This window comes from Sinocyclocheilus rhinocerous, unplaced genomic scaffold (genome assembly GCF_001515625.1).
Source record: "Sinocyclocheilus rhinocerous isolate Xijiao unplaced genomic scaffold, SAMN03320098_v1.1 scaffold2419, whole genome shotgun sequence".
Lineage (NCBI taxonomy): Eukaryota > Metazoa > Chordata > Actinopteri > Cypriniformes > Cyprinidae > Sinocyclocheilus > Sinocyclocheilus rhinocerous.
Window position 1 is genome coordinate 102,277 of NW_015629035.1, and position 10,428 is coordinate 112,704.

Genomic DNA, 10,428 nt, shown 5'->3' on the forward strand with positions numbered 1-10,428 from the left:
GAAGGCTGTTGTTTTCTGGCTTCAGCTCTGAGTTCAAACCCCTCACACCTGAGAGAGCTGGATCTGAGCTACAATCACCCAGGACGGTCACCGTGATTTTGCCAAGAAAGACATGTTCCTGGATCAACATATTTTGATGAAATATAGACTTAATCCAATTCCTACCCCTAAACCTAACCCTACCCATAATTTATTCCTAAAATCAGTGGGAAATGATAGCTGATTAACAAGGGTGTAGAAGCACCTAACCCTGATTGTAAGCCTAAAACAGATATTTACAGAAAAGTTATATCTCAATTCTGATTGGTTGATTGGAATGTTGTTCCAGGATCATGTTGTACTTGGTGAAATCACGCTCACCCACCCAGGACAATCATTAGTCAAGCTGCTCTCTGATCCAAACTACAGACTGGACAAACTCAAGTATGTTCAACACTAACAATCATCCTGTCATGTGTGTTTGTACATGTGTGTGCTATGAAGTCATTGAAAACCCACATCAATCCCTGCATACAGCATGCATACTTAAGATGATCTTGATTCAGCTCAACAGCTGCTTGTGACTGATAACAGCAGCATCTGAGAAACAGACTCAAGTCTCTGATCCCAAAACATCAATTCAAAGCTTGTTGCTGCTGTGGAAAGTAAATTCTCAGTGCTTTCAGAGACCAAACAGATAGCATTGACAAAGAGTAAAATTACAGAGCTTATTGTGTCTCCATGTTTATCTTCAACCACTAGATATGAGAAAATATGAGCATGAACAACAGCGTTTCTGAACAGCCATCTAGAGTCTCTAATTAGGCTGCTTATCTAAAAAAATGTGGCTTCTAAATGTTTTTATTCTGGATCTCTGCAGAAGAAAGCATGAGATAAAGTGAATTTTAGATTTAATTTGTGTTTTGTTTTGATTTCAGGAGAGCAGTTTAAGAGTGTGCTGACTTTCGTTTGTGACATCTTTTGTTTTAGTGTGGATCATGGAGGAGAGATCAGGATTACAAAAGGACTACGGAAAATGTAGGTCATGCACATACAGTTTTTTTTTTATGTATTTGTAGATCATCTGGCTGTATGGTGACAGAGGAAGGCTGTTGTTTTCTGGCTTCAGCTCTGAGTTCAAACCCCTCACACCTGAGAGAGCTGGATCTGAGCTACAATCACCCAGGACGGTCACCGTGATTTTGCCAAGAAAGACATGTTCCTGGATCAACATATTTTGATGAAATATAGACTTAACCCAATCCCTACCCCTAAACCTAACCCTACCCATAATTTATTCCTAAAATCAGTGGGAAATGATAGCTGATTAACAAGGGTGTAGAAGCACCTAACCCTGATTGTAAGCCTAAAACAGATATTTACAGAAAAGTTATATCTCAATTCTGATTGGTTGATTGGAATGTTGTTCCAGGATCATGTTGTACTTGGTGAAATCACGCTCACCCACCCAGGACAATCATTAGTCAAGCTGCTCTCTGATCCAAACTACAGACTGGACAAACTCAAGTATGTTCAACACTAACAATCATCCTGTCATGTGTGTTTGTACATGTGTGTGCTATGAAGTCATTGAAAACCCACATCAATCCCTGCATACAGCATGCATACTTAAGATGATCTTGATTCAGCTCAACAGCTGCTTGTGACTGATATCAGCAGCATCTGAGAAACAGACTCAAGTCTCTGATCCCAAAACATCAATTCAAAGCTTGTTGCTGCTGTGGAAAGTAAATTCTCAGTGCTTTCAGAGACCAAACAGATAGCATTGACAAAGAGTAAAATTACAGAGCTTATTGTGTCTCCATGTTTATCTTCAACCACTAGATATGAGAAAATATGAGCATGAACAACAGCGTTTCTGAACAGCCATCTAGAGTCTCTAATTAGGCTGCTTATCTAAAAAAATGTGCTTCTAAATGTTTTTATTCTGGATCTCTGCAGAAGAAAGCATGAGATAAAGTTAATTTTAGATTTAATTTGTGTTTTGTTTTGATTTCAGGAGAGCAGTTTAAGAGTGTGCTGACTTTCGTTTGTGACATCTTTTGTTTTAGTGTGGATCATGGAGGAGAGATCAGGATTACAAAAGGACTACGGAAAATGTAAGTCATGCACATACAGTTTTTTTTTTTTTGGAGCAAACAATATTATATTATTATATAACTACATTATATTTCTATACCCCAAACCTACACCTACTGTACCCCTAAAACTGAACCCTGACAGAAATCTTTTGGATCATTAGGTTTTAATTAAATCATTCTTTAGTCATGTTATTAAATCTTTTGAATTAAGTGGACTGTTATAATCTCTCTTCTTGTGTTCAGATGCATGTGATCTCACACTGGATTTAAACACAGCAAACACTCTTCTTGCTCTGTCTGAGAGGAACAGAAATGTGACATGTGTGAGAGAGAAGCAGCCGTATCCTGATCATCCAGACAGATTTTATGACTGTCTTCAGGTTCTGTGTAAAGAGAGTCTGACTGGACGCTGTTACTGGGAGGCTGAATGGAGTGGCGGGGGGGGTTTATATGTCAGTGACATATAAAGGAATCAGCAAGAAGGGAAATGGCTATTTTAGGTTTATACGCAATGAAAAGTCCTGGAGTCTGAACTGTACTGCTGAAGTATTCATTGTCCATCACAGTAATTGGGACAGAAACACATTTGTCTCTTCATCGTCTAAGAGAGTAGGAGTGTATCTGGACTGGTCAGCCGGCACTCTGTCCTTCTACAGCGTCTCTGACACACACACACACTTACACACATTCACTGAACCCCTCTATGCTGGATTTTTTATTCTGGTAGTAGTTCAGTGTCTCTGTGTGAGATTAAACAGCCTCCTGTGAGAAACAACTGAGAAACACAGTTGAGTGAAAGAAACACACTCACATTATCTCTCTCTTTAACTCTCACAGATGAAAACTTTCTTCTAATCTTAATTTCATTAGACTTCAGTCTAAACTTTTGTCTATCACCATATTTTTGAACTTTTTTTCTTTTTTTAATTTGCAGAGAAGTACAAATTCTTAATTCCATGTCAGTTATTTCACAATTTCACACCTTTGACAGACATAAATATATTTTCATGTTTTACAACCCTTATCGCTTTTATATAGCATATAAATTTTATTTTTTGTTGGTTTTTTTAATGTGTTTCTCCATACCTTCACACATCAAATAATGTATGGTACTGCGAGAGAACTGTACAGTATATGTAAGTTCTGATTCAGTATATCCAAGTTCAACTTTTTTAGTCACATACACACACACTCACATTATCTCTCTCTTTAACTCTCACAGATGAAAACTTTCTTCTAATCTTAATTTCATTAGACTTCAGTCTAAACTTTTGTGTATCACCATATTTTTGAACTTTTTTTCTTTTTTTAATTTGCAGAGAAGTACAAATTCTTAATTCCATGTCAGTTATTTCACAATTTCACACCTTTGACAGACATAAATATATTTTCATGTTTTACAACCCTTATCGCTTTTATATAGCATATACATTTTATTTTTTGTTGTTTTTTTTTATGTGTTTCTCCATACCTTCACACATCAAATAATGTATGGTACTGCGAGAGAACTGTACAGTATATGTAAGTTCTGATTCAGTATATCCAAGTTCAACTTTTTTAGTCACATACACAATCATACACAATACGACATGTAGTGAAATGCTTGGTACGACTCTCCACACAGAATGCAAAAGACTATATATATTAAAATAGTAAAAATGCTGGGTTATATTTAACCCAGCATTTTTTAGATTGTAGTAATAAGAAGAGAAAAAGAAAAACTGCATCCTAAGAAATAAGTTGAGAATAATGAATAAAGTTACGAATGACTATAAAAAAACTTTTTGGACTATCCAAAATGGTATTGTCATACACTCTTTCTTTTCTTTATTATTAATCCTAATTTTCACTTGATTATTGATTTGCTGACTACTAAATATCATGAACTTTGTTTTGCTTAAATTCAGTGATAGGCTGATTACATAAAAACATGTCCTTAAAATTCTCACTGTCTTACAATCACAGTCAAACTGGTTGTTCAATAGAGTTGAAGATGTGGATCAAACTTGTGTCAAATTTAGTCTTTGTAGAGACTCAATGATCAGGAGAGTTTGAGAATATCTCATAGTTGTAGAGCTTGAATACATTCAATGATCAGCTTGTGTCTTGAGCTCAACATTATTACGGGCTGAAATTTTAATATCCAAATTATATATATTTGTCCTGTTTCTTCCAAACCCTCACAGCTAACAAATGTTTCTTATTGTCTGTCACTCAATATAGGTCAGTGTTAGATACAAACATTTATTATAAACTTTGACAGATAGCATTAACTTTGACATTAACTGATTTTATTAAATAAAATAAAATAATCTTTTCATATCTAGTGATTTTGACAAAAGTAGGGACACAGCTGTAACCTAAGTTTTTTCGAATGAACCCTGTTCTGTCAAGATATACAGTAGCTAATAGTATTTCTTTAAAACTAGTTGCACTAATACTTGTGTATGTTGCTGTTTTAAAAACTATACTTTGACTTGCTCTGTATCATGTTTAAAAATCAGTGATTGGATGTTTTTTTATTTCAAGCTCACCACTAGAGGTCTCTGTCACCCCTTATTGAAATTGATTCCAATATAAGACACAATTCAATATTCACTGTTAATCACTGTTTTTTTGTTGTTGTATTATTGCAAGTATTGTTAAAGTATTCTTATTGTTGCAGTTATAATAACCAACATTTATGTTAATCTATTCAATTTATAAATATATGAGTCTTTTGCTAATTCAAATAGGACTATTTTTTACCAATAAAAGCTATATGTTTGAAAGCCTGTCTCTGTCTCTATAACCTTGTTGAAATGGATTTAGTGTTTTACACTGCAGTCCTGACTCCTGAGCACCGATATCTGTAATCTGTAGCTTTATGTTGTGTATTTTGTGTGAATATTCAAATCTAGAGAACTTTATAAAAACAAATAAAAAAAAACTTGCAGCAGAGGCTATTCACAATAGGCTGTTTGAACATTGATATATATTATATAAAAAACTTATTACTGCTGTAGTGGCGTTTAAATCTTCGAAATGGGCCAATCTTTCTCGTTCACTTTCATGCACCGATTCGTTCACTGAAGTCTCTTCCGTTTAAAGTGCTCAAAAAGTGAGTAAAACGGGATTCAACTCTTTTTTTTGTGCATTGTTCTTCTGCACGTGCATCATCACCAGCAGATGTCAGTCATGCACTGAATGTGAATCTGAGACGCTGCCGAATTGAATTTAATATACAAAGTTATGTGTAATGCGTCAGTTAAACTGACTGTAAATGAACACTGAAGATTCAGAATGTGTTGATATTCTGTCAAAGGCATGAGATTAACGTATAAACATAAACTAATCATTACTTGCTCTAGTAAACAATTAATGAATGGTTGTTTCTCCTTTGCTGACCCTTTCTCTCTTTGCTGAGTCTGACACGGGGCCCCCCTCGGTCCGTTCGCCGCACCAGTTGCACCTACCCAAAGGATGGCCCTGCTATAGCCTATTGCTATCCTTTGAGTAAATATCGATTATATTATTTCAGTACTTGTAATGCACTTTTTAAATACCACATATTAATCTTATAAATCTGTTTTTCCCCAGTTTAAACTTTCACATGAACTGGCTGTGAGGTTATTTAGACAGTTCTGTGGTATGATTGTAATATTGTAATATTCAATATATTAAAAAAAAAAAAAAAAAACGATGTAAATGAAGGGAATTAAAAAATAATCTATAAGGATTGTAAGAATACAAAAAAAACCTTAATATGAGGTCATAAAAGCAGATATATTCTGATAGTATAAATGTATGTACTGTATAAACATGCTTTTAAAGTAGTTTTACTATATGAATAATTTTTGTTTTATAATTATGTGGATGATTTTTAAAAATATTTTTATGAACTTGAATTACATTGAGTTCTTTATAGCTTAGCTTACTTTTTGCATTAAATTGATGAGCTTGCATCAGTGCTATTTTAATATCATTGAGATACTATTATAGCTTTTATCAATATTTTGAATTGTTTTCATTTTTATATATTTTGTTTTCATTTGAATTTTAGTTGAAGTTTTAATCATTTTGTTGTGTTTCGTCATTTTTATTATTATTAGTGTTTTTTTGTAAACGTCGATATTTTTATGAATTTTAATTTCAGTGTTAGTTTTAGTTATTTTATTATCAAGTTGAAGTCAATGAAAAAGAGAAATTTTGCTTTGGCTATGTTTTTTTATATTTTCTTTTATTTCAGTTAAAGTTTAATTTTTATTTGGAGTAACGGATTTTTTTATGATTTTGGTTTTAGTTAACTATAATATCGCTGGCTTGCATTAAACACTGAAACTGGACTATAAGCTTTCCATCTGTAATAACTTCAGAGGTGTAAAGTATTTGAGTAAATGTAATTAATTACTGTACTTGAGTATCTTTTTGGCTACTTTTTAGTTAGTATATTAGCAACTTTTACTCTTTACTTCACTACATTTTTGAATAAGTTATCTCTACTCTTTACTCCACTACATTGTCAACAAGGCTACTTTACATGAATGTGAGTTCCTTAGCAACAGCAATGCGGCCGAAACCAGCTCATCTGGTGCAAGAATGCGTTGACTTTTTTATTTTACTTAACATGATTTATTCTCCTGTATTCTTCTCCTGTTATTATTGTACAAGTTTAATAAACAAATTAAGCAAAAAATAAATAATTAAATAAATAAAAAAATACTTAACATGATTTTATTTATCCATTATACTGAAGAGACCTATTTGAATGATTTTTTTTTTTTTGAGGTGTTCACTTTTATTTTGGTTTTAGAAAATAAATGTGATTGCTCTCCTCACAAATCAACTCTTTCTTGTTTTCACTGGCATGTCTCTTTGACTAGTGCATCTTTGAGCCTATATTTGATGAGTAAAATACCTAAGTATTGTTAAAATCAGATACTATAAGGCTGATGATACACGGGGCAACTTTTTGAGCAATTTTGCCGGGCAACTTTTTTTGAGCAATGTTGCTTGGGCACTTTCACATTGAGAATGGATAACAAATGTCTGGATACTTTAGATCGGTCGTGGGCCCTGTGTCTCATCTGGTTGCCCTTTGAAGGCAACATAGGTCAAAGTTGCCCGGCAACATTGCTCAAAAAGTTGCCCGTGTATCATCAGCCTTAGACTTTTACTCAAGTTGTTTTGAATTTGCTGACTTGTAACTTGTAATGGAGCAATGTTCACTGTAAGGTATCTGTACTTTTACTCAAGTATGGTTTTCAGGTACTCTTTACACCTCTGAATAACTTTTGCTGTTGAAACTTGACGCACCTGCACTTTCTCTCTTTCTCGACAGGTGGCGCGGTGTGTTTAGTAATAATATAGTTGAAGGGGCGGAGCAGAAAGACTGTTACGCACACACACACCTCGCAGGCCGTCGGAGCGCGCTGACTCTCCAAACACACACACGCTGAAGAGCCCGGCAGCATCCTCCTCCTCCTCCTCCTCATCTTCCTCATCTTCCCTTCAGCCTGTGCACGAGCGCTCAGCATCATCACTGACCGATTGTCACACAATGAAACGAACGCGAGCAGCTTCATCTGAAGGTAAGACAGCTGGAGTTCAGAGCAGCATCAGACTGCCTTTACAAAGCAGCGCAGCTGGAATTAACGCGCGATACGGCGCTGTGATTGATTCTACGTGTGCGGTTCACGAGGAGACACTAATGCAACGGCGCCTTTATTTCTTCTCTGCACTAGAGATTCTGTAACACAGGTGCTCTGATCTGTAGCAGCACGTTTTGGCAGGACATGAGTGTTTCGAGCTGCTTCTGTCCTCCAGAATTTGGGAAAAGAGTCATTGGAGACGCCAGTTTTCACTTTCCAAACAGTTACAGGTGTGCACCCATCGAAACTGCTTTCATAAATGTTGCAATTAATATTTGATTCTGATATGCTGTTTTCATGTTGCTAGATAGTTAGTTGTTACTGCTGGTTAAATGACAGTTACTGTAATCCGTTGAATATTGCAATATTAAGCTTTTAATGTGTCATGTGGAAAGTAACCCCATCTATTAAACAGTTTAGTCGTGAGCAGGTGGTTTTGATGCATGTTTTGCAGTGTCACTCAGTTGATGGTTTTTGGTTAATTGAGATTGCAATGTGTTTGGTGAATAGTCCTATAGGCTACATTAATATTTTGTTTTTAATCTTTACTCCAAGTTTTTTATTCACAAAGTACCTTATATGAGTAGGTAGACTGAAAAGTATTACAGGCACAACGTGATATAGATGCCTGTATCAAATATTTTATTGTTTAATTTGTATATTTGCATGCTTTATTGCTTAATTTGCAGTCGCTTTGGATAAAAAAAGTATCTGCTAAATGCGTAAATGTAAAGCCACAAGTGCACAACACATACCCTTGATGTACAACAGTAGGTCAGAAATGAATAAAATACACAGCAAATTTAAATAAATTTATAATGCACAAATAAAATATAAAAAGGCAAGCAATATAATAAAATTACATCAAAGCAAACATATAGAATAATTTGTTAAGTGTGTTTGATATCTGTGTTGGTTTGAGGAGGATGGAGTCTCACTCTGTTTGTGATTTGTTGTATTTGTCTAGACACTGAGTTGATTTAAACTGCTGGTTAAATGATGGCAACTGCTGAGTGAGTCTATATTAAACATTTCGTTCTGTTATTAGAAACTGAATGTAGTCAGTAGATGGTTGGCTTCTGCCCTGAGGTGTTGCAGTATCATATACTTTTAATTAATTAATATATTTGCCTAAAATGTTTCTTTGCACTTGTAAAAGTGTTTGACACCTTTAAATAATGAGTGACATATTGGGCTGTTTGGCATTGAACTGTAGATGCATGTGATTGTTTCAATCATTATTTAAATGTGTGTTAATTTCATGTATAGAGTCTTGATGATTGATGTTGATTTGAAGAAGATAGAGTCTCTATCTGTTAAATCAATCCCTCACAAGCAATCAAGACAATAGTAATTGTGTGTAGCTGTGCTGATCTGATTCATTATGCTGAAATCTAATAGATTTGTTCAGGTGATATGCTCTGATTTACCTGGTTATTTAATGTCTGTCAGGTGCTGTGATGAATTATTGATGCTGTAGACTCACAGTTGAATTCAGCAGTGAGTGTTTGACTGTTCAGATGCTGATTGACAGACACGTGACCTTCATAGCCTTCAGGTCATGCAGGTCAGTTTGTCTATTTCACTTTCAGAAAATGTCCAAAATCATTCAAACGAAAAGTCATCCTCGAATATTTGCTGAGAAAATGTTTTCAGACATTATACCCTGCTACTAATTGCCACTTAATGAAGTTAAAGCTTGTTCATTTAACGCTGTCAATCATTCCTAAAATTTAGAGTCGAAAGTCTAATTACACAGATGAGTTTGAAACGTTTGCTTACATCTGCAGCCTAATGTATTCAAGAGCAAATTTACATTTTCAACAATGAGCTTACATATTTAGACGTTTGTAAAATCACACAGATGGTTAATTTGCTGCCAGACCTTCAGGTCTAGACGGGCAGAAGAATGAAACGAATTAAAGGAAGATCTGTCTTGGAAAGGACATTAATTGAGCGCTGTCTTGATGTTGACTCTGGTCTTTAGGTCTTTAGGCTTCAGTAAGTGCTGGAGATCTTCAGATCCAGCCCAGATTTCACTCAGAGCGCAGAACAGAACTTCTGCAGAGATGAACGAGCGACTTGTCTGTGTTTGAACGGAGTTCAGATGAGACGAGTGACTCTAATGAAACCTTTCGAGAACATGTTTGAGGCATAGGTTCACAAATCACAAAATATTTCACAAATCAAAAAATGTTACACAAATCACAAAAATGTTAAATAAAGCCTGTGTTTAGGACCATTAGGATTTTTTGTTGTTGTATCATGATGTTATTTTCATTGCAATTATTGACATTTTTCCTCAGTTCTCATATACTGTATAAAAAAAAAAAGAAAAGCTCTTCTCATTTTAATGGAGAAGTAAATGTATTTACTGTACATTATTTTTTGTTATTTAGCCTATGTGTATATACATGTATATGTGTGTGTGTGAGTATTTATATTATATTTTGTGTGTGTGTGTATATATATATATATATATATATATATATATATATATATATAATAACATTTACATTATCCTCACTTCTGAAATGATGGTTACGCCCCTGCTGCAGTGCTCCCCACACAGGCAGCCCACTGGTAATAAAGTCTCTGATTTATTCCATGTGAGTCAAACGTGTGTGTGTGCAACAGTAAAGGTGTCAGAGGATAAATGCAACGTTCATAAAAGAAAGAGCAGCATATGTGGCAATATAGAGACCAAGGGGAGGCAT

The 10,428-nt window shown here is 34.8% G+C and overlaps 1 protein-coding gene across 1 annotated transcript in view; it reads left to right on the forward strand.

Moving 5' to 3' along the window:
* Nucleotides 1–7,463: 7,463 nt before the first annotated feature.
* LOC107738561 (kelch-like protein 29) overlaps nucleotides 7,464–10,428 on the forward strand; it is a 107,612-nt gene continuing 104,647 nt past the window's right edge. The window contains exon 1 of the mRNA XM_016550324.1: nucleotides 7,464–7,651. The gene's annotated coding sequence lies outside the window, so the exon portion shown is untranslated. The remainder of the gene's footprint in view (nucleotides 7,652–10,428) is intronic.